The sequence below is a fragment of the Tamandua tetradactyla genome, chromosome 6 (assembly GCF_023851605.1).
Source record: "Tamandua tetradactyla isolate mTamTet1 chromosome 6, mTamTet1.pri, whole genome shotgun sequence".
NCBI lineage: Eukaryota > Metazoa > Chordata > Mammalia > Pilosa > Myrmecophagidae > Tamandua > Tamandua tetradactyla.
The window spans coordinates 142,650,539-142,677,255 of NC_135332.1; the positions used below are offsets into that span (position 1 = coordinate 142,650,539).

Sequence of the window (26,717 nt, forward strand, 5' to 3'; positions counted from 1 at the left end):
TCTGGATATAAACTCAAGAAACAGACAGTTCCAGGACTAAATACAAGAGTTAACATTCTGAAATAAAAAGTAAACATTTTGTGCAGCAAAACATTACAAGACAAACAAGCAGGAAATGATGGTCCATCCAACAAAAGAGGAAAGAATCTAAAACCATCAATGAAAATCAATAAAAAAAACCAGACTGTACATATAAAGTACAAAACTTTAAAAATGATCTTCCAAACATGCATGGAGATGAAAGACAATACAAAATAAGATCTAAAGGATATCAGGAAAATAAAAAATGAACATTATAAGAATCTGACCAAAGTGATAGAAATTTTGCAAATGAAATAAACAAGAACTACTAGAGTTGATGACAATAACCGAAATGAAATATTCCAAAGAGGATTTGAAAAGTAGATGGGAACTGACAAAAGAAATAATCAGTGAATCTAAAGATAAGACAACTGAAATGAGGAGCAGAAAGAAAAAAAAATTTTAAACATCAAAAAAATAGCCTACAAGACCTGTGAGACATCACCAAGCAGACCAACATATGCATTATGCAAGTCCCAGAAGGATAACAAGGCGAGGAAGGAGCAAAAACAATATTCAAACATACTACGACAGAAAATTTCTCAGAGGCAAGACAAAACTATGCACACTGAACTAGCCCATCAATTACCAAACATAATAAATCTGAAGAAAAATAGGCCAAGGAACACAGTAGTCAAAGTTCTGAAAGCTGCAAGTAAAAAGCAATGTGTTATACAGGGGAGTTCCAAGATTAAGTTTCAATTTCTTATCAGTAACCATGGAGGAAAGGAGATAATGGGCTGAAATATTTAAAGGGCTGAAATAAAACAACAGCCAACGAATAATATTATCTGGCAATGCTTTCTTTCAAAAGTGAGAGAGAAATTAAGACAGCCCCAGAAAAACAAAAAAAGGACGTAGCTCACTATCAGCAGACAAGGAGAGGACACATGACAGTAGATCAAAGAGGCATAAAGAAATAAACATCTCCAGTAAAGGTAACCATTTCAGTAATTATGAATGCCAGCACTAATGTATTGTATTTTTTAGTACATAACTTCTTACTTCTTACACATGCTTAAATGAAAAGAATAAAAAGCAATAATAAACCAATGGTTGTGAGTATAAATGTACAAAGATACAATTTTTAACAATACAAAAACATGTGGTGGGGAAAGGGAGGAGGATAGAAAAAGTGTATGCGTATACTATTGAAGTTAAATTAGTTTCATCATATATTTAGGATGTTAAATTTTGACCCCTGGGGGAAAAAAAAGGAAAATTATGAAAAATACATTTATAAAATAAATGAGAAGTAAATCAATATGGTACAATACAGAAAAACAGCAAATACATTTGAAAGTAGGCATTTATGGAAGAACTGAGTGTCAAAAAAGAAATGACTTGTAAAAACTAAACAACAAAATGTCAGATTTTAGGTTCTGCATTATCAGCAGTTAGATTAAAAGTAAATGGATTAGAAGGCAAGGTGGCTGCTTAGCAAGGTGTGGGATTTAGTTCGTCCTCCAGAGCAGCTAGTAAATAGCCAGGAACAGTACAGAACAACTGCTGGAGCCACGTCAGTGACTGGAAGCACAGCGTACACCAGTCTGGACCAGCTGGACCAGCTGAAAGTACCCCCAGAACCGTGAGTTTCCCAAGCTGTGGTGGCCGACGCCCCTCCCCCACAGGCTGCTTCCCAGAGGGGAAAGGAAAGAGAATTTACTAGCAGCAGGGGCTGAGCACAACAAAACTCCAAATGTGGAATTAATTAACAAATTCGAACAACTAAAAATAGGCCCCAGCCCAAATGAACCAAAAGTAAAAGCAGAGGTCGCTGGTTTCTGCCCCAGGGCAAACCAGGGCTGACAGAAAAAGAAAAAAACAGGGAATTTTTTATCTGAAAAGGTCTGGGCCCTGCAGGAAAGGAGGGGGCACATAGGACCTGGAGATACATAGAGCAACATATCAACTGAAGCTCTTGATTGGCAAACCTGGAATAGGGTACCAGCTCTGAAAAGGATTTTTTTCTTTCTCTTTCTCTTTTGTGGCTTTGTTTCTACAGATTCATTACTCTTTGGACTAAGCTGCAAGGTTTCTTGGCCTTCACTGCCCCAGGCATAGGCAGAAATGAGATTGTCTGAGAGCTTGTCTAGAGCCTGCGCCTTCCCCAGGAGAGAGGTGGGGCCCAGCCTCAGTGGAATCCCTGCCTCAAGGAATTCATATCTCAGGGTCTGAAAAGTGAAGCAATTAAAGCCAGCCTACAACCTCTCCACTGTCTCCACCAAGCTCCCAGCAAGGAAAGCCCATTGAAGTTAAAGGTACCGCATCACCCTATGCTGGTGGGACCTACAGGCAGAGAACTGCCACATGCTGGGCAGGACAGGAAAAACGCGAAGTTCAGAGACTTCATAGGAAAGCCTTTTAATCTGCTGGGTCTCACCCTTAGGGAAAACTGAGTTGACTCTTTTCTCCTCTAAGAGGAGACCAGTTTGGTCTGGGAAAATCTGACTGGGGTCTATAATACCTAAGTAGACCCTGCTAAGGGGTGGAGGAAAGGCATCATACAGGCAGGAAAGAAACAAAAAAAACAAGAACTGAAAAATTCTGATTAAACAAAACCTAGGCTAGAGGACTACAATAAGCTGAACAGAATGTCAAAGAACAGATAGACAACAAACTCATCCAGTAAGAAAATACTAGGAAAAAAAAAGTGAAAACAATCTCCAGAATAAACTAGTTAAGGTAATTAAATGCCTAAGTGCCAGCAAAAAATAACAAATCATACTAGGAAGATTGAAGAAATGGTTCAGTTAAAAGAATAAACCAACAAATCAAATGAGATACAGGAGCTGAAACAATTCAATCAGAATGTTCAAACAGACACGGAAAACCTCATCAAAAATTAAATCAATGAATTGAGGGAGGATATTAAGATGGCAAGGAATGAACAAAAAAAATCAAAAGTCTGAAAAGACAAATCACAGAACTTATGGGAATGAAAGGCACAGAAGAAGAAATGAAAAAAACAATGGAAACCTACAATGTCAGATTTCAAGAGGCAGAAGATAGGAACAGTGAACTGGAGGACGAGACATCTGAAATCTGACAAGCAAAAGAAAATACAAGGAAACGAATGGAAAAATACGAGCAGGGACCCAGGGAACTAAATGACAACATGAAGGGCACGAATATACGTGTTGTGGGTGTCTCAGAAGGAGAAGAGAAGGGAAAAGGAGGACAAAACCTAATGGAGGAAATTATCACAGATAATTTCCCAACTCTTAGGAAAGACTTAAAATTACAGATCAAAGCAGTGCAGCATAGCCCAAATAGAATAGATCCAAGTAGACGTACTCCAAGACACTTACTAATCAAACGTCAGAGGTTAAAGAGGAAGAGAGAATCTTGAAAGCAGAAAGAGAAAAACAATCAATCACATACAGGGGAAGCCCAATAAATCTATGCATAGATTTCTCAGCAGAAACCATGGGGGCGAGAAGACAGTGGAATGATATATTTAAATTACAAAAAGAGAAAAACTGCGAACCACGAATTTTCTATCCAGGAAAACCGTCCTTTAAAACCAAGGGGAAATTAAAACATTTGCAGACAAAAATTCACTGAGAGAAACTGTGACCAAGACACTGACTCTGCAAGAAATACTAAAGAGAGACAGGTAAGAAAAGAAAGGAGAAAGAGGTGGGGAGAAGAGTATAGAAATGAAGACTATCAGTAAAGGTAAAAAGAAGAAAAATTAGATATAACATATAAAATCCAAAACGCAAAATAGTAGAAATACTGCTGGTACAGTAATAACACGTAATGTTAACAGATTAAACTCCCCAATGCCAAGACATAGACTGGCAGAATGGATTAAAAACACAGGACCCATTTATATGCTGTCTACAGGAAACACATCTTAGACCCAAGGCTAACATAGCTTGAAAGTGAAAGGATGGGAAAAGATATTCCATGCAAATAACAATGTGAAAAGAGCACAAGTAGCTATACTAATATCCAACAAATTAGACCTCAAATGTAAAACAGTTAAAAGACACAAAGAAGGACACTACGTATTAATAAAAGGAACAACTCAACAAGAAGACAGGACAATCATAAATATTTATGTACTGAGCCAGAATGTTCCAAAATACACGAGGACAACACTAAAAAGAGAAATAAACACATCTGCCATAATAGTTGGAGAACTGAATTCCCCAGTCTCATCAATGGACAGAACATCTAGACAAGAGTATCAATACAGAAAGACAGAATTTGAATAATACAATAAATGAGCTAGATTGAACAGACATATATAAAATATTACACCCCATAACAGCAGGATACACTTTTTTTTCAAGTACTCATGGATCATTCTCAAGGACAGACCATATGGGTTTCAAAGCAAGTCTCAATAAATTTAAAAAGATTGAAATCATACAAAACACTTTCTCAGATCATAAAGAAATGAAGGTAGAAATCAATAATAAGCAGAGTGCCAGAAAATTCATAAATATATGAAGGCTCAACAACATATTAAACAACCAGTGGGTGAAAGAAGAAATTACTAGAGTAATCAGTAAATATCTCCACAGGCAAATGAAAATGAAAACACAACATATTGAAATTTATGGGATACAGCAAAGGCATTGCTAGGAGGGAAATTTATTGCCCTAAATGCCTATAACAAAACAGAAAAAAGAGCAAAAATTGAGGAATTAACTGTCCACTTGGAAGAACTAGAGAAAGAACAGCAAATTTACCCCAGAGCAAGCAAAACGAAAGAAATAATGAAGATTAGAGCAGAAATAAATGAAATTGAGAACATGAAAACAACTGATAAAATCAACAAAACCAGAAGTTGGTTCTATGAGAAAATCAGTAAGATTGATGGACCCTTAGCGAGGTTGACAAAAAGAAGAAAAGAGAGGATGCAAATAAATAAAATCAGAAATGAAACACGAGACATAACCACTGGCCCCACAGAAATAAAGGAAGTAATGATAGGATACTATGAACAACTTTATGCTAACAAACTAGAGAATGCAGATGAAATGGACAACTTCCTAGAAAGGCATGAACAATCAACACTGACTCGAGAAAAAATAGACAACCTCAACAAACCATTCACAAGTAAAGAAATTGAATCAGTCATTAAGAAGCTCCCCAAAAAGAAAAGTCCAGGACCAGATGGCTTCACATGTGAAATCTACCAACATTCCAGAAAGAATTAGTATCAATCCTGCTCAAACCCTTCAAAAAAATTGAAGAGGAGGGAAAGCTAACTAACTCATTCTATGAAGCCAACATCAGCCTCATACCACAGCGAGACAAAGATATTACAAGAAAAGAAAATTACGGACCTATCTCTCTAACGAATATAGATGAAAAATCCTCAACAGAATTCTAGCAAATCGAATCCAGCAGCACATTAGAAGAATTATACACCATGACCAAGTAGGATTCATCCCAGGTATGCAAGGATGGCTCAACATAACAAAATCAATTAATGTAATACAGCAAATCAACAAATCAAAGCAGAAAAAGCACATGATCATCGCGAATGATGAAGAAAAGGCATTTGACAAAATTCAACATTCTTTCTTGTTGAAAACACTTCAAAGGATAGGAATAGAAGGGAACTTCCTCAACATGATAAAGGGACTATATGAAAAACCCACAGCTAACATCATCTGCAACAGGGAAAAACTGAAAACTTTCCCCCTAAGATCAGGTACAAGACAAGGATGTCCACTATCACCACTGTTATTCAATATTGTGTTGGAAGTTCTAGCCAGAGCAATTAGACAAGAAAAAGAAATACAAGGCATCAAAATTGGAAAGGAATAAGTAAAACACTCACTGTTTGCAGATGATATGATACTATATGTTGAAAACCCTGAAAAATCCACAGCAAAACTACTCGAGCTAATAAATGATTACAGCAAAGTGTCAGGTTACAAGATCAACACTTAAAAATCTGTAGTGTTTCTACACACTAGCAATGAACAATCTGAGGGGGAAATCAAGAAAAAAATTCCATTTACAATTGCAACCAAAAGAACAAAAATTTAGGAATAAACTTAATTAAAGATACAAAAGACCTATACAAAGGAAACTGCAAGAAATTATCAAAAGAAATCACAGAATTCACACATTTCCATATAATTCTGTTCAATCTGAATACAGTGTTTTCTAATTTGATGCAATATGTTAGACTCAAACTTCATACTTTTCATAAAGAGGGCTTGACTGATCACTCCCTGAACTCAGAAAGAATTATTGATCTAAAACTTAAATAATAATTCATTGCTGTTATTATAAATAAACATGTTAATTGAAAAAAAAAGAAATCACAGAAGACCTAAATAAATGGAAGGGCATACTGTGTTCATGGATTGGAAGACTAAATATAGTTAAGATGTCTATTCTACCTAAATTGCTTTACAGATTCAATGCAATACCAATTAAAATTCAAAAAAAACTTACTTTTCAGAAATTGAAAAACCAAAAACCAAATTTATCTGGAGGGGCAAGGTGCCCCAAATAGCTAAAAATATCCTGAGAAAGAAAACTGAAGTTGGAGGCCTCACACTACCTAACTTTAAGGTGTATTACAAAGCTACAATGGTCAAAACAGCATGGTACTGGCATAAAGATGATATATTGGCCAATGGAACGGAATAGAGTGTTCAGATATAGATGCTTATCTATGGACAACTGATCTTTGATAAGCCAGTCAAGTCAACTCACCTGGGACAGAACAGTCTCTTCAATAAATGGTGCCTAGAAAACTGGATATCCACATGCAAAAGAACAAAAGAGGATCCAGATCTCACACCCTATACAAAAATTAACTCAAAATGGATCAAAGACCAAAACATTAGATTGAAGACCATAAAACTGTTAGAAGAAAATGCAGGGAAATATCTTATCAATCTTATAATAGGAGGCTGTTTTCTAGACCTTACACCCAAAGCACAAGCATTAAAGAAAGTAATAAATAAATGGGAACTCCTCAAAACTAAACACTTTTGTGCATCAAAGGTCTTCATCGAGAAAGTAAAAAGACAGCCTACACAATGGGAGACAATATTTGGAAATGATATATCAGATAAAAGTCTAGTATCCAGAATACATAAAGAAATTGTTCAACTCAACATCAAAAAGACTGACAACCTAATTACAAAATGGGTAAGAGACACGAACAGACACTTCTCAGAAAAGGAAATACAAATGGCCAAAAGACACATGAAAAGATGCTCAACTTCCCAGGCTATTAGGGAAATGAAACTCAAAACCACAATGTGATATCATCTCACACCCACCAGAATGGCCATTATCAATAAACCAGAAAATGACAAGTGCTGGACAGGATGTGGAGAAAGAGGCACACTTATTCACTGTTGTGGGAATGTCAAATGGTACAACAACTGCTGTGGAAGACAGTGTGGCGGTTCCTCAGGAAACTAAGTATAGAACTGCCATATGATCCAGCAATACCATTGCTAAGTATCTACTCAGAGGACATGAGGGCAAGAACACAAACAGACATTTGCACAACAATGTTTATAGCGGCATTATTTACAATTGCCAAGAGATGGAAACAGCCAAAATGTCCATCAAGAGATGATTGGCTAAGCAGGCTGTGGTATATACATACGATGGAATATTATGCAGCTGTAAGACAGAATAAAGTCATGAAGCATGTAACAACATGGATGGACCGTAAGGACATTATGCTGAGTGAAATTAGCCAGAAACAAAAGGACAAATACCACATGGTCTCTCTCATATGAACTGACATTAGCGAAAGAATTTGGAGAACTTCAGTTGGTAACAGGGACCATCAGGAGACAGAAATAGGGTAGATATTGTGTAACTGGAGTTGAAGGGATACAGATTGTACAACAGGACTGACTGTAAAAATTCAGAAATGGATAGCACAATACTACCTAACTGTAATACAATAATGTTAGAACTTAGAATGAAGCTGAATGGGAGAATGATAGAGGGGGGAGGCCTGGGGGCACAAATGAAATCAGAAGGAAAGGCAGACAATAAAGACTGAGATGGTATAATCTAGGAATGCCTAGAGTGTATAATGATAGTGATTAAATGTGCAAATTTAAAAATGTTTCTACATGAGGCAGAACAAAGGAATAGCAATAATGCAGGGTGTTGAAAAGAGATGGCAATTAATATTTTAAATCTTTAACGTAAGTGTCAGACGAGCAAAAAATGTTTATTTGGTACAAAATTTATATTTTGACTAGTGCTTTCCTAATATAACTTATGTGGACAGCTTAATCGAACGCCATAGTACTTGGAACCTTGCCTAGGGCATGAGATTTTGTAGGTCTGTCCAGAGTGATGCCCAGATAAATCCCAGAGCAATCTGAACAGTGAATAGGGAAATGTTTACAGAGTCCCCTAGGAATGGTGAGAAAGGGGGAAAATTCAACTTCCCCAAGTGGAGATTCTTGATATTCTCACAAGCAGTGGGGACAGCTAAAACAACAGGCTGAGCCTCCAATCTTGGTGTTTGTTCATATGAAACTTAATCCCACAAAGGACAGACTAAGCCTACTTAAAATTAGGCCTTAGAGTCATTTCCAAGGGAACCTCTTCTGCTGCTCAGATGTGGCCTCTCTCTCTCAGCTAAGGTGACACGCAAACTCACTGCTCTCCCCCTCTCTTATGTGGGACACAACTCCCAGGGCTGTGGACCTTCCTGGCAACATAGGACAGAAATCCTAGAATGAGCTGGAACTCAGTATCAAGGGACTGAGAAAATTTTCTCCACCAAAAGGGGGAAGAGCGAAATGAGACAAAATAAAATGTCAGTGGCTGAGAGATTCCAAACAGGGTCGAGAGGTTATCCGGAAGGTTATTCTTACGCATTAAATAGATATCACCTGTTTAGTTAAGGTGTAGTGGAGAGGCTGAGGCAACTGCCTGGAAATGTGGAGCTGTGCTCCAGTGTCCATTTTTCTTGAAGATAATTGTATGATGATTAGACTGTAGTGGTGTGACTGTGTGGTTGTGAGAGCCTTGTGTCTGATGCTCCTTTTGTCTACCTTATTGACAGACAAGTAAAACATATGGCTTAAAAATAAATAAATAATAGGGGGAATAAATGTTAAAATAAATTTAGTAGATTGAAATGCTGGTGATCGGTGAAGGGGAAGGGTAAAGGGTATGGTATGTATGAATATTTTTCTGTTTTCTTTTTATTGCTTTTTGTGAATTGATGCAGCTGTTCTAAGAAATGATCATGATTATGAATATACAACTATGTGATGATAGTGTGAGTTATTAATTATATAGCAAGAATGGAATGATCATATGATAAGAATATTTGTGTTTGTATGTGGTTATGTATCATAAATAAAAAATAAAATAAAAAGAATGTTTATATGTCAAGAATGTATGTTCGTTGTTTATAATAAAAATATATATTTTTAAAAGTAAATGGATTAAACTCTCCAGTCAAAAGGTAGAAATTGGCAGAAGGAATAAATAGGCTGACCCAACTATATGCTGTATACATGAGACCACCTGAAATTCAAAGACATAAATAGGTTGAAAGTAAAAGAGTCGAAAAATATACCATGAAAGTAGTAACTGAAAGAGAGCTGGAGCGGCAATATTAATATTAGATAAAACAGACTTTATGTCAAAAACTGTTAAACGGACAAAGAAGGTCATTGTGTATTAACAAGGGATTAATTCATCAAGAAAACATAACAATTATAATTATATATGCATCTAAGAGGAGACCCCCAAAATATATGAAGAAAATAGGATCAATAAAGGAAAAGAAGACTTAGAATGATACTCTATATCAACTACACCCAGACTTATATAGAAAAATTCACAAAACAACAATAAATTACACATTCTTCTCTAGCGTAATGTATCATTCTTGCAGGATAGATCTATGTTAGGTCAAAAACAAGTTTCAATAAATTTCAAAAATATTGAAATCAAACAATATATCTTCACCAACCACAAGTGATTAAAACTAAATATCAATAAAAAAGGGAAAATGAAATATTACAAAATATATGGAAATTAAACAAAGTGCTCTTAACCAATGAGTCAAAGAAAAAAAACCACAAGGGAATTTAGGAAATATCTTGAGGCAAATGAAAATGAACACACACCATGACGAAAATTATGAGATACAGCAAAGACAATTAAGAGGGAAATTTATAACTCTAAATGCTAACCTTAAAAAGAAAGAAAGTGGGCAGGTCATGGTAACTCAGCAGGCAAGGACGCTTGCCTGCCATGCCAGAGGATCCAGGTTCGATTCCTGGTGCCTGCCCACGTAAAGAAAGAAAGATGTCAAGTCAAAGACATAACCTCAAAGTTGGGGAATCCAGAAAAAAGGGAGAGTAAACTAAAGCAAAAGCAAACAAAAGGAAAGAAATAAAGATTACAGCAGAAATAAATGAAACAGAGAATGTTAAAACAGTAGAATCAACAAAACAAAAAGTTCATTCTTTGAAAGGATCAATAAAATTGACAACATATAGACTGAATGACAAAGAAAAAGAGAGAGGATACAAGTAATTAAAAATTTTTAAAGAAGAGGGAACACACTCTAATTCATTCTATGAGGTCAACATCAGACTCATACAAAAGCCAGATAAAGATACCATCAAAAACAGAAAATTACAAACCAATACTTTTTATGAACACAGATGTAAAAATCCTCAAGAAAATATAAGGAACCAAATCCAAAAGCACAGTAAAAGAATTATACACCATGATCAAGTGGGAGTTATCCTAAATATATAAGGGTAGTTTCATGTAAGAAAATCAATCAATGAAATATACCACATTAACAGAACAAAGGGTAAAACACACATGATCACGTCAATTGATGCAAAAGGCATTTGACAAAATCCAGCACCCCTTCTCCTCCTTCTTTGGAGGGGATAGGCAAAAAAGAAAAAAAAAGAAAGAAAGAAAAGGCATTCAATAGAAAAGGAAGAAGTAAAAATTTATCTACTATAGATAACAAAATCTTATATACAGAAAAATCCTGAAAAATGCACAACAAAGCTCCTAGAGCTGATAAATGAATTAAGCAAAGTGACAAGGCACAAGACCAACATGAAAAAATCATTAGCGTTTCATTTTTGGGGGGGGTGCATGGTCCAGGAATTGAACCCAGGTCTTCCATATGGAAGACAATCATTCTACCACCAAATCACCCATGCACCCTTCATTAGCGTTTCTATATATCAGAAATGAACCATTAGAAGAAGAAACTAAGAAAAAAAAACTATCTATTGCAGCAACTAAAAGAATCAAATAACTAGGAACAAATCTAACCAAAAATATAAAGAACTTGTACACATAAAACTATGAAACTACAAAAGAAATCAAAGAAGACCTAAATAAATGGAAGGAAGGACATTCCACATTGATGGATCGGAAGACTAAATCTTAATATTGTTAAGATATCAGCTCTGGAAAAAGGGATTTACAGATTAAATATAACCTGAATCAAAATTCAACAGCCTTCTTTGCAAAAAGGTAAAAGCCAACTATACAATATATATTTAAGGATTAGAACCCAAATAACCAAAACCATCATGAAAAAGAAGAACAAAGTTGGAGCATTCACATTCCTGATCTTAAAACTTATAACAACACCACAGGAATCAAAAAAGGATGGTCCTGGAACAAGGACAGAAATAAAGGCAAACGGAATTGAATTGAGAGTTCAGAAATCAGCCCTCACATCATGGCCAACTGATTTTGGCAAGGGTGCCAAGCCCACTCAATTGGGTAAGAATAGTCTGTTCAGAAAATAGTGCCGGGAAATCTGTACCTCCTTTTATAAAAGAATAAGATGGGACACTACCTTACACCTTATACAAAAGTCAACTCAATATGGATTAAAACCGTAACCATAAGAACTAGAATTATTAAACTCATATAACAACACACAGGGAAGCATCTTCACAATCTTGGGTCAGACAACAATGTCATAGACTTTTCACCCAAAGACAAGCAACAAAAGAAAAAGCAGATAAACAGAACCTCATCAAAATTTAAAACTTGTGCTTCAAAGGACTTTATCATGAAAAGCAAACAATCTACACAATGGAAGAAAATACTTGGAAACCACAAATCCAAAAAGGGTTTAATAGTCAAAATATATAAAGAAATCCTCAACTCAACAACACAAGAGCAAATAACATAAATAAAAATGGGCAAAAGACTTGAATAAATATTTCTCCCAAGAAGATACATAAATAGCCAAAAAGCACATGAATAGATGCTCAACGTCATTAGCCATTAGGTAAATTTAAATCAAAACCACAATGAGATACCATCTCACATCCACTACAAAGGGTACTCTAGAGAAAAAGAATCAGCAGGAAATATCCATAGATACAAAACCTATAAAAGTGTCTCACGTGACCATGGGGATGCAGAGTCCAAGGTCTGTAGGGCAGGCCACAAGCTGGTAACTCCAGTGAAGTTCCTCAACAAACTCAGGAAAGGTTGGCTGGACAACCATGGGAATGGAAAAGTTCAAAATCCATAGGGCAGACTGTGAAGCTGGTCACTTGGATGAAGGGTCTGGATGAAGGGTCTGGACGAACTCCACAGGAGAGGCTTGCCGGCTAAAGCAGGAAGAGGGACTGTCTCTTCTGAATCCTCCTTAAAAGCGTTCTGGTGATTAGATCAATTATCACTCATGCAAGAGGCACTCCCCTTAGCTGATTACAAACGCAATCAGCTGTGGATGCAGCCAACATAATCATGATTTAAGTCCATGAAATGTCCTCATAGCAACAGACAGGCCAGCACTTGCCCAACCAGATGACCAGGCACCATCATCTGGCCAAATTGACACATGAACCTGACCATGACAGCTACTATTTAAAAAAAATGGAAAATTACAAGTGTTGGAAAGGATGTGGAGAAACAGGAACACTCATCCACTGGTAGGAACAGATAGAGCCTCTGGGGAATAGAGTTTGGCAATTCTACAGAAAGTTAATATAGAGTTACCATATGATACAGCAATCCAATGTCTAGGTATATACCAAAAGAATTGAAAGCAGGGACTTGAAAAGATATTTACCACCAATGTTCACAACAGTCTAAAGATAGAGGCAGCCTAAGTGTCCATCAACCTATGAATAGATAAACAAAATGTGGTATATACGCAAAATGGACTATTATTCAGCCATAAAAATGAATGAAGTTCTGATTACATGTGACAACATGGGTGAACCTTGAAGATATCATGTTGAATGAATAAACCAGATGTGAAAGGACTAATAGTCTATGATCTCACTCATATGAAATAATTAGAATAAGCAAACTCATAGAATCAAAATCTAGAATACACAGCACAGGGAGTTTTAATAGTCAAGAGGCTACTCTGGAGATTCCTCTTACACAAGCTTCAGTTAGACATTGCTACATATCATAACCTGCCAAACCCCAACCAGGACCATTCCAGCCAATCCTAAAGAATACCTAGGGTGATATATAAGATTCCACAAGGGTTCCATGCACTAGTGTAACTTTCCATAAACTTACAACCTCCAGATGGGTCCCTGATCCAGATAAGTCCTGAAATCTAGAGGCACCAAGCCCAGCCTCTCCAGAACATCAAATAGTTCCATCTCCCTACCCTATATTAGCGACAGACCCTTTCAACATGAAAAAGTTAGAATGACCATAGCCCAAACACCCCTAAAGTGAGGGATAAAAAGAGCAAAGTTGATGGTGGAGTTATACAGAGAAGATAGGATTTAACAAATGAATATTGCTGAATCATTTAATTGACATCTTTTAGTCTCCAGTATCTTAGTGAGCTAGGAGTAAAAACCTAAAATTATGGATTTGAAACCCATATCAAACTCTGAAACATGTTTTACAACTAATTGTGGTACTGTGCTTTGAAATGTATTGCTTTTTTGTATATAAGTTATTTTTCACAAAAAATAAAGAAAAAAGGTTGATTGTAGTAATAAAAAAATATTTAAGCCTTCTAGCCTCCTATATTTTGGAGCAGCTAGAGGGTGAGAGGATTGTGTGGTGGCCCATGACAAACTCTGGGATCTGTCCTGTAACTTCTTGTTGAGGAGTGTTGTGAAAACTATTGATTTTTTATTTCTTTGCTTTGTTTATGTTATATTATATAATAAAAAAAAATCTAGAATACACAGTGCCAGGATTTGGGATAGGGATAGTATTCAGGGAATTAAGGCTTAAAATGTACAGAGTTTCTATTTATAATGATAGCAAAGTTTAGGTAATGTATGGTGGTAATAGTAGCACAATATTGTGAAGGTTAATTAACAGCATTGAATTTTATATCTAAATTTGATATAAAGGGGAAAATTTAGGTCATATAAATGTTACTAGAATATCATTTTTAAAAAATCTGTGGGACACAACACAGTGAGCACTAAGTTAAACCATGGACTACAGTTAATTGTACAATTATGAAAACGTATTGTCAGCAATGTTAACAAATGTGCTACACCAATTCAAGGTGTTAATAATAGGGTGGTATAGGGAACCCCGTATTTTATGCATGATATTTCTGTGAGCCCACAACTTCTCATTTAGAAAAACATAATGAGATATAATTTCACACACACTAGAATGCCTACTGTCTTTAATACATGGAAAATTACAAGTATTTGACAGGGAAGAAATAGTAGCAGACATTCATTGCTGGTAGGAATTTATAATGGTGCAGCTGCTGCAGATGACATTCCAATTCCTCAGAAAGCTAAGTATAGAATTACCATGTGACCCAGCAACCCCACTTCTAGGTATACCCAAAAGAATTGAAACTAGGGACTCAGATATTTGCACACCAATAATCACAGCAGTATTATTCATAATTGCCAAAAAGACAGAACCCAAGTGTTCATCAACCAATAAATAGATAAACAACTGTAGTATATAACAATGGGATATTTTTCAACCCTAAAAAGAAATGAATTTCTGATAAATTCTACAACACGGACAGACCTTGAAGATATCTTAGTGAGTGACACAGCCAACACAAAAGGAAAAATACTAAATGCTCTCACTCATATGAAATAATTAGAATAAGCAAATTCATAGTCAGAAACTAGAATATGGGACACCAGGGCCTAGGACAGAAGTAAGGAATGGGGAGTTAATGCTTACATTGCAGAGTTTCTATTTGGGATGATAGAAAAGTTTTGGTAAATATTGTAAACAAAACTGAAAACATGGAAATATATATTTGAATGTGGTTAATGGGAAATTTTAGGTTATATAAATGTCATTAGAATATAATTTTTAAAATATATATATATCCACAGGACTATACAACACAGTGACCATTAATCAAACTATGGACTCTAGCTAATAGTATAAATACAAATGTTCTTTATCAGTTAAAAAAACATACCACACTAATGCAAGGTATAATAATAGAGTAATACACAGAGACTCCTTGTGTAAACCTACAGCTTCACTAATAAAAAAAAGTTATTCCCATATATATATTAGACTTTTTATTCTTTTCTGACTCTAAAACACTTAATAATAATGTTTACTGATGATGCTAACATTTACATTAACAAAAAAAAAAGAAGAAGGTTTCTTTTCATCACGCAAAGGAAGTCTATAGTAAAAGTTACCAACAAATCCATTTTGAAAGATGAGCAAAAAAATTATTTAAACACATAAAACTATATAATGTCTGTAAAAATCAAGGAACTCATATAACAGATTCTGGCATTTCATACATTCCAAGATTACTACTAAGCAAACTTTTATGGCCTTTCTTTGGTATATGACCATAACTGTTCAATAACCCATATTGTCAATTGTTATTCTGGGAGCCAGTTCTTATTATAAGGCTGGAATCTAAAGTGCATGATGAAGCAGTGACAATTTGTGAAACTGTACACACAGGAGTGCGGCAAGACACAAACAGTCTTAAGCTTCAAGCTAAAAGGATTCAAGTTAATATTTTTTAAAAGACATATAACACAATCAGATTTGTTTTTGACTGTGCCTTTAATTTTCAAGGAAACATTTGATCAAAAACAGATAGCTGTTAAACAGGAAACTACAAATGTTAGAGAGAATGTGGAGAAACTGGGATACTTATGAACTGCTGGTGGGAATGTACAATGGTACAGCTGCTATGGAAAACTAAATATCTGGCAGTTTCCAGAAAACTAAATATCGAGTTGCCCTATGACCTGGCAATATCACTCCTCAGTATATACCCAGAAGAGCTGAAAGCAGTGACACAAACAGAGATATGCAAACCAATGTTCACAGCAGCACTATTCACAATCATCAAAAGATGGAAACAATCCAAGAGCCCATCAACAGACAAGTGGATTAACAAAATGTGGTATGTACATACAATGGGATATTATGCAGCAATAAGACGAAATGATGTCCTGAAGCACATGACAACATGGATGAGCCCTGAGGATGTAATGCTGAGTGAAATAAGCCAGATGCAAAAGGATAGATACTATATGATTCTACTTTTATTACCATGGTGAAGGTAAAATCAGAGGCTTATAATACAGAATATAGGGGACCTAGAGATACACTGATGCTTGAGATGGGTGAAGAGTTTACTAATGAGGTCAGCTGTAAGGGAACAGATGGAAGTGAAGACGGTTCACTAGTGGGTATTAAGTAATACACCATATTGAAGGTGAACATGATTGAAAGGCATTGTGTAGACTCATATGTCCCACCAATTAACACTACAAATATAAATAAGTTCTTGCATGAACTACGGGAAAGGTATGAATCTTGTACAAAGAGTATATAAATTCAGGGTGTGTGGGGGGGATTGTTATTGCATGCTATGGGCTAACATCAACAGTACCGCAGCAATATCAGGGATACACAATGGGGGAGGGACAAGACTTAGGGGGAGGTTTGGATTTTCTATTTGATGAGGGTGTGTTTATTGACTATCTTTCTCTTGGGAACAATGAAATTATCTAAAATTGACTGTTGATGGACTGTTGACTTTGGACATTATACATGAGGCCCAGTAGACAGAGGTAAATGAAGGATGCTATAAACACATCACTGAATATAGTACTGTTACAAAAAGGAAAAAAGTTTTGAGGCATGCAACAATGTGTGAACCTGTGGGGCATTTGGTGGGACAAAATTAGTCAGAAACAAAAGAGCAAATATTGTATCATCCCATTGAGAAAATACTTTTAAGAAAATTGGGGCCTAGATTATAAACTCAAATACCAGTCACATCTAGTCCTGAGTGGTAATTGCTACTTCTAGATTTTACAGGGCTGTTTTATATATGTATAACCTGATAGTTAGAGATAAGAATGAAGCCAATCAGGTCACATTAAGATAATTCAGAATAGAGGGGTAAGGAAAATATTGCCTGTATTTCAGAACTTCACCTACACTTTGAGACCAAAGGAATAAGGTTTTATTATGTCCAGAACGTAAATTTTCCGTACCACATAAACTAACTCAACCTGTCAGGATAGATAAACAATCCAAATACAGGGAGCCAAGAGTAAGAATGAGGGCTTTTAATCCTGTACAGCTTAATGTAATGCCTCGATACATCCCAGAGAATATTAAGCCGGTAATCAAAACGTACTAGTAAAGTCCCTTGAAGGATGGGAGAAAAGTTATAGAATTATTAAACAATACCACCAGGGAAACTCCAAATACTGTACCAAGCGTTAGGGATGCCCAAACCAATAGGACAAGCCCTTGATCTTGAGGCTTGCTCTTGTGAAGCTTATGTATGTAGTGGAGAAGCTTAGCCTACCTATAGGTACATGTAAGAGTCGCCTCCAGAGGACCTCTTTTGTTGCTCAGATGTGGCCTCTCTCTCTCTGTGTGTGTCATGTGGAACATGGCAGCTAGGAATGAAAGTCTCCAAGATGGCATGGAAGATGACCCCCAAGGATGAGCCTGGCCTGTTGTACCGTGGGATCAACAATGCTATCCTGACCAAAAGCGGGGAAAGAAGTGTAACAAATAAGGTTTCAGGGGTTGAGAGAGTTCAGAGTTGAAGGCTACACTAGAAGTCACTCTTACGCATGCTTCAGTTAAGACACTGCTTCTATCATAACTTACCAAAACTATTACCACAAATCCTAAAGAATAACCTAGGGCATTATATAAGATTCTACAAAAGTTTCATTCAACAGAGTAACTTTCTAAACCCTACAACCTCCAGATGGGTCCCTGGACCAGGTAAGTCCTGAAATGCAAAGGGAGCAACCTTTCCTGAACATCAACTAGTTTCTTCGCCCTATCCCATATTATCAACAGCCCCTTCCAACATGAAAATGTTAGAATGGGCATAGCCCTAATACTGCTAAAAGTGGGAGAAATATCAAAGGTAACGGTGGAGTTATACAGAGGTCGGGTTTAACAAATGAATATGAATGATGAATCATTATTCTGATATTTCTTTTAGCCTCCAGTACCTTAGAGCAACTAGAAATAAAAACCTAAAATTCTGGAACTGCAACCCATACCAAACTCTGAAATCTGTTCTACAACTAATTATTGTGATACACTTTGAAATTTATGGTCTTTATGTTATATGTTATTTAAAGAAAAGGAGTATAACAGAGAAGATAGGATTTAACACATGAGTGACTACTGAATCATAATATTGATATTTCTGTTGGTCTCTAGTGTCTTGGAGCAGCTAGAGGAAAAAATGAAAAACTGTGGAAATGTAACCCACACCAAGCTCTAAAATGTGTTCTATAACTATTTGTTAAAGCGTATATGGAGGATGGGGGCTTAATAATGTGCGCATTTTAGTTCGTCCTTCAGAACAACTAATAAATAACCAGAAACAGTACAGAACAGCTCCTGGGGCCATGTCAGTGACCAGACACACAGCGTATCCCACTCTGGACCAGCTGAACCGGCTGCGAGACCCCACAGAACCGTGAGTTCCCAAAGCTGTGGAGGCCGGTGACCCTCCCCCACAGGCTGCTTCCCAGAGGCAAAAGGAAAGGAATTTTACCAGCAGCAGGGACTGAGCACAATCAAACGCCATATGTGGAATTAATTAACAAATTTCGACTACTAAAAATAGGCCCCCAGCTCATGTGAACATGGTCAAAGCGGAGGTTGCTCATTTTGCCCCAGCACCAAGGAGGCAGGGCTGACGGAAAAAAGGGGAAAAAAAAAAACAGGAAACAGAGGTTTTTGTGGCTGTGTTTCTACACAGGCTTGACAGCCTTTGGATATAGCAGCCAGACTTCTCAGGCTGCAACTGCCCCAGGCATAGGCAGAAGTGAGCTCTTTGGGGGGCTTGTCTGGAGCCTGTGCCTTCCCCAGGGGAGGGCTGAAGTGTAACTCAGGTGGAATCCCTCCCTCAACGAACTCAGACACCAGGGCTTGGTAATTTGAAGCCATTAAAACCAGCCTACAACCTCTCCTCTGTCTCCACCACGCCCCCAGCAGGGAGAGTCTGCCAAAATTAAAGGTACCACATCATCTTATGCTGGTGGGATCTGCAGGCAGACAAGCACCACATACTGGGCAGGATAAGAAAAACAGCCCAGAGACTTCACAGGAAAGTTTTTCAACCTGCTGGGTCTCACCCTCAGGGAAAACTGATGCAGGTGACTCTTTACTCCTGATAGGAGGCCTGTTTGGTCTGGGATAATCCAGCTGGGGTCTATAATATCTAAGCAGACCCTCCTAAGGGTGGGAGAAAAGGCACCACACAAGCAGGGCAAGAAACAAGAAAACAAGAACTGAAAAATTCTCCTACGTTAAACAAAACCTAACCTAGAGGTCCAGATAAAGCTGAACTGAATGTCAAAGAACAGATAAGACAACAAATTCATCCAGCAAGAAAACCCTAGGCAAAAGAAGTGAAAGCAATCTCCAGAATAAACTAATTAAGGTAATTAACTGCCTAGACCCTAGCAAAAAATAACAAATCACACTAGGAAAATTGAAGATATGGCCCAGTCAAAGGAACAAACCAACAATTCAAATGAGATACAGGAGCTGAAACAATTAATTTAGAATATATGAACAGACATGCAAAACCTCATCAAAAACCAAATCAATGAATTGAGGGAGGATATAAAGAAGGCAAGGAATGAACAAAAAGAAGAAATCGAAAGTATGAAAAAACAAGTCACAAAACTTATGGGAATGAAAGGCAAGATAGAAGAGATGAAAAAAACAATGGAAACCTACAATGGTAGATTTTGAGAGACAGAACATAGGATTAGTGAACTGGAGGACACACCATCCGAAATCCAGCAAGAAAAAGAAAATAGAGGGAAAAAAATGGAAAAATATGAGCAGGGACTCAGAGAATTGAAAGACAATATGAAGCACACGAATATATGTGTTGTGGGTGTCCCAGAAGGAGAACAGAAGGGAAAAGGAGGAGAAAAACAAAAGGAGGAAATTATCACTGAAAATTTCTCAACTCTTATGAAAGACTTAAAATTACAGATCCAAGAAGTGCAGCATACCCTAAAGAGAACAGATCCAAATAGACATACTCTAAGACATTTACTAATCAGAATGTCAGAGGTCAAAGAGAAAGAGAGAATCTTGAAAGCAGCAAGAGAAAAGCAATCCATCACATACAAGGGAAGCCCAGTAAGACAATGCGCAGATCTCTCAGCAGAAACCATGGAGGCGAGAAGACAGCAGGATGATATATTTAAATTATTAAAAGAGAAAAACTGCCAACCAAGAAATCTATATCCAGCAAAATTGTCCTTCAAAACTGAGGGAGGGCGGGCCGCGGTGGCTCAGCGGGCAAGAGTGCTTGCCTGCCGTGCCGGAGGACCCCGGTTCGATTCCCGGCCCCAGCCCATGTAAAAAACAAACAAACAAACAAAATATAATAAAACAAGAAAATGTTTAAAAATGTTTCCCTTTCTTCCTCCCTTCCTTCCTTCCATCCTTCCTTCCTTCTCTGTCTTTCCTTCCCTTCCTCCCTCTCTCTTTAAAAAAAAAAAAAAAAAAAACTGAGGGAGAAATTAAAACATTTTCAGACAAAAAATCACTGACAGAATTTGTGACCAAGAGACCAGCTCTGCAAGAAATACTAAAGGGAGCACTAGAGACAGATATGAAGACAGAAGAGAGAGGTGTGGAGAAGAGTGTAGAAACGAAGGCTATGAGTAAAGGTAAAAAGAAGGAAAATTAGATATAACATATAAAATCCAGAAGGCAAAATAGTAGAAGAAAGTACTACCCATGCAGTAATAACACTGAATGCTAATGGATTAAACTCTCCAATCAAAAGGCATAGTCTGGCAGAATGGATTAAAAAACAGGACCCATCTATATGCTGTCTCTACTCAAAGGACATGAGGGCAAGGACACAAATGGACATTTACATACCAATGTTTATAGCCGCATTATTTACAATTCCCAGGAGATGGAAACAGCCAAAATGTCCATCAACAAACAGTTGGCTAAACAAACTGTGGCATTTACATATGATGGAATATTATGCAGCTGTAAGACAGAATAAAGTTATGAAGTATGTAACAACATGAATGGACCTTAAGGACATTATGCTGAGTGTGATTAGCCAGAAACAAAAGGACAAATACTGTATGGTCTCACTGATATGAACTGACATTAGTGAATAAACTTGGAATATTTCGTTGGTAACAGAGACCATCAGGAGATAGAAATAGGGTAAGATATTGGGTAATTGAAGCTGAAGGGATACAGATTGTACAACAAGACTGAATATAAAAACTCAGAAATGGACAGCACAATATTACCTAACTGTAATACAATTATGTTAAAACACTGAATGAAGCTGCATATGAGAACGATAGAGGGAGGAGGGCTGGGGCATAAATGAAATCACAAAGAAAGATAGACAATAAAGATTGAGATGGTGTAATCTAGGAATGCCTAGAATGTATAATGATAGTGACTAAATGTACAAATTTAAAAAATGTTTTTGCATGAGGAAGAACAAAAGAATGTCATTACTGCAGTGTGCTGAAAATAGATGGTACTTAATACTTTAAAATTTCAACTAATGTGTGAGACTAACGCAAAAAATGTGTATTTGGTACAAATCTATACTTTGACTTGTGCATCTCCGAATAGAACTTATGTAGATACTTAGTTGAACACATTAAGTACATGGAACTTTGTATAGGACATGAGATTTTGTTTGTTTGTCCAGGTGATGCCCTGATGAATCCCAGAGTGATTTGATCAGTGAGTGGAAAAGTATTTGCAAAGTCCCCTTCGGAGAATGGTGAGAATGGGGGAAAACTCAACTTCCCCAAGTTGAATTCTTGATATTCTCACAAGCAGTGTGGACAACCAAAGCTATAGGCTGAGCCCCCAGTCTTGGGGTTTGTTCATATGAAACTTAACCCCACAAAGGATAGGTCAAGCCTACTTAAAATTAGGCTGAAGAGTCACCCTCAAGAGAACCTCTTTTGTTGCTCCGATGTGGCCTATCTCTCCAGGCAACACAGCAAGCAAACTCACCACCCTCCCCCTGTCTACATGGGACATGACTCCCAGGGGTGTGGACCTTCCTGGCAACATGGGACAGAAATCCTAGAATGAGCTGAGACTCAGCATCAAGGGATTGAGAAAACCTTCTCCACCAAAAGGGGGAAGAGCGAAATGAGACAAAGTATCAATGGCTGAGAGATTCCAAACAGAGTCAAGACGTTATCCTGGAAGTTATTCTTTCACATTAAGTAGATATCACCTTGTTAACCAAGATGTAATGGAGAGGCTGGAGGGAACTGCCTGAAAATGTAGAGCTGCGTTCCAGTAGCCATGTTTCTTGATGATGATTGTATAATGATAGAGCTTTCACAATGTGACTGTGTGATTGTGAAAACCTTGCGTCTGATGCTCCTTTTATCTACCTTGTCAACAGATGAGTAGAACACATGGAATAAAAATAAATAATAGGGGAACAAATGTTAAAATAAATTTAGTTTGAAATGCTAGTGATCAATGTAAGGGAGGGGTAAAGGGTATGGTATGTAAAATTTTTTTTTCTTTCTGTTTTTGTTTTATTTTTCTGTTGTCTTTATTTCTTTTTCGGAATTAATGCAAATGTTCTGGGAAATGATCATGATGATGATTATGCAATTATGTGATGATATTGTGAGTTGCTGAGTGTATGTGTTGGGAATGTTTGTGTTTCTTTCTTGTAATTTTTTTTTAATTAATAAAAAATTAAAAAAAACAATGTACATGGAAAATGTATTGTTTTTTTGTATATACGTTATATTTCACAATAAAAAAAGTTAAAAAAAGAGACAGCTGTGAATAATAAATCAAAAACACCTCACTCCTAGTGAGATTTCTCTCAAAGACAAGCATAACTCCATGAAAAGCATGTTTTATACATATATATATATATATATATATATATACACACATAGTTTTCCAAGTCAGTCCTCTTCATAAAAATAATAGGATCTAAAAGATTCACTTTAAATTCTCAACCATCACCTAATTTTAGTTTCTTCTTTGTAGTACATAATAGTCTTGATAAATATTCACTAAACAAAATAAGTTAAAATTAAAAAACAATGTTTCTAACAAATTAAACTAACCTGTCATTCCTCAGAGGAAGCTAATTATTAAAATGGTTATGATATTAAGCATACATAAAAGAAGGTAAACTAAGCTTAAGCTCTCTATACTGTATATATACTGTATATATACTGTATATATACTGTATCTCTATACTGTAATACTGTATCTCTCTATACTGTATATATACTGACTATACTGTATCTGAGCAATATCTGTCTCTGAATCCAATTTTGCTCCCACTCTAGTTTTACTGTTTATATTGCCAATTTCAAATAAGCAGAACAATGAGAATGTTATGAATCATTTTTATATCATTTTTAGATTTATAACAGTTAAACTTGTTAGTAAAAGTTTTATGCCCATAAACCACACATGCATTAATTTTAGTGAATATAATCAAAGGAAAAGTCATTTTTAGGGTTCACTAGACAAACCCAAATAACAGAGAGTAAGAGGAGAAGAAAGCATATGAGTAGACCAATGTCCGAGAGGTCAACATCAAGGAATAATCTTCACAACAGAGTATAGATTTCTGAGGCAAGACTAAAAGCCCTAAAAGATAAAAAGGATTCAGAAGAGGAACTACATTAGGCAAGAACCAATACAAAATGTCAAGCAGGGGCCTCTTGCCTCTCACCCAACTTTTCTTGCAAAAGCATCCACATGTCCTTGTCTCATGAGTACTCAATAAACATTCTACCTCAGTCTCTGGTGTGCCCCTGAGTTCTTTCTTGCAGCATGGCCAAGAATCTAGGAACTTAAATCCAGCAATATATTTTGGAGAGCCAGGCAGGAGACACTTCTCTTCAACCATATGGTTTGGTAAGTCATGGCTACTGACCAGGTTTGGCTGTGTGTCTTTGCTTTCTCTGTCTTACCTGGCTCACTGTTATCCTCTCCCTAGTCCTCAAGAAACTTTGTGACCCTAAGAACCTGAGGACTCTGATCTAGCTTCCCCAGGACATAATCTCAGTGTACTCTGAATTCTCTGGAGGCCTCTTTGGAGATGGCAGGAGGCCATGTCCACACTGTGCAAATCCAATTAGTCTCTGTGGCAGGTGATGCTGCCCTTGAGACCTGACTGGGGACATTTCGCATGTCATGGAGAAGTCCAATGGGAGTCAAATCAAGTGCCCCTGCCCCTGTTTGTCTCTCTCTCCTTGGCTCTCTGAGACTTCTCCACATTTTTACCTTTCCTCCCCTCTGGAGACCAACACTTGATCCTCACTAGCCTAAAGCATTTCTTTGCCCTTTATTTTCAAATCTACTTTTTTCTTCTCTTTCTATTAATGCTTCAAGTAACTCTTATTAATACTCTTCAGTTCTGTCCCCTCCTCCAGATTTCTTTCTTTTCTTTTTTTTTTCAGCTGACGAACTCCTTTTAGTATTTCTTCCAGGATTGATGTCATATTAATAAATTCTCTCAGCATTTGTTTGTCCATGAAAAATAACTCTCCCTCACTTTTGAAAGATAGCTTTGCTGAATACAGAATTCATGGCTGACGGTTTTTCTCTTCAGAATCTTAAATACATTATACCACTGCCTTCTCACCTTCATGGTGCCCACTGAATAGTCAGTACTTAGTCTTACCTGACTTTCTTTGTATATGGTGAGTCGCTTTTCTCTTGCTGGTTTTTCCTCTTCAGCATTTGACAGTCTGATTAGTATGTGTCTTGGACTGGGTCTATTCAGACTTATTCTACTTTGGATGCATTGGGCTACTTTGATTTACATGTTAATCTTTTTATAAGGGCTGGGAAATTTCACTTCAAAGAATCTTCCTGACCCTTTATTCTTCTCTTTTCCTTCTTGGACAACAATGATTGTTATAGTTGTACACTTCATGTTGTCAATCATTTCCCTGAGATTCAATTCATATTTTTTCATCTTTTTCTTCTGTGCATTCAAATTCAGTTATCCTGTTCCCTTGCTCGTTTATTCTTTCTTCCGGCTCTTCAAATCTGCTGTTACGTATCTCCAGCATACTCTTAATTTGAACTACAGTATCTTTCATTTCCATAAGATCTGCTATTTTTCTATTTATTATTCCAAATTCTTCTTCATGCTCTTCTAGTATCTTTCTAGTATCCCTTATTTCCACAGCCAACCCACCAAAAATATTTAGGAGATTTGTATGTACATCTTTGTTTAGCTGTTGTAAATTCTGTCTCCTATGGTTTTTTTATTTGATCATTTGACTTGGCCATATATTCTCACATCTTCAATGCTTTTGATTTTCTGTTCGTTTCTAGGCATCTGATTATCTTTTTTTTTTTTCACATGGGCAGGCACCAGGAATCGGACCCGGGTCCTCTGGCATGGCAGGCGAGCGTTCTTGCCTGCTGAGTCACTGTGGCCCGCCCGCATTTGATTATCTTGACAAGATTATTTTTGAAAGATGATTTCCCTTGCTTGCCTAAGATTTCATAGTTGCTTGAGTTTGCATTGAAGCTCTCCTTTGGCACTGGGTTTGTCAGTAATTCCCAGACAAACCAAGGCCAAGGCCAAGGCCTACCACAGGAGATGCAAGTCTATTCGGAAATCTGTTGAAGACTGGGCAGAGAAGGAGTTTACCAGAGTGAACCTTCCATGTCTTCCCAGCAGATGGTACTCTCAGACCACCTCTTCACCTCAAGCTCGCCTCTCCCTGCCTATGGCAGCCTACTGGGCAGAGTACAGACCACGTGAGAGTGTACAGTCAGGAAGCAGGTCTCTGTTCATGCTGAAAGCAGCCAGCCCCATGGGGTGGGAGGAGGACACTGTGCACTTTCGCAGAGAAACCATTTAGGGCACGATAGGTCTGCTGATTCCCAAGCTCCAAAGTGGAATGACTTCTGTCTGTGGAACTGAGAGGTTCACCTTTCCCAGCCTGCAGCCGGCCCAGTGGTGCCCTACTTTTTACCAACCCACTAGATCCACACCAGCATGTGCAAGCAGGCCTCTAGGGTCAGGAAGAGCTGCTGGTGCTGCAGTACAAGCTCTCTCCTTTGTCCTCACCTACCCACCCATGTACACTATGAGCACCCTGGGCATCTATGAAGAAAGGGTCAAGGCAGTGGGACTGAGAATATCTTTCTCACTGGCCAATTTTTCA

The 26,717-nt window shown here is 37.2% G+C and overlaps 1 protein-coding gene across 2 annotated transcripts in view; it reads right to left on the minus strand.

Annotated features, from left to right (window-relative positions):
• Positions 1 to 26,717, minus strand: part of STK3 (serine/threonine kinase 3) — a 413,585-nt gene that overhangs the window by 284,479 nt on the left and 102,389 nt on the right. The window lies entirely within an intron of this gene.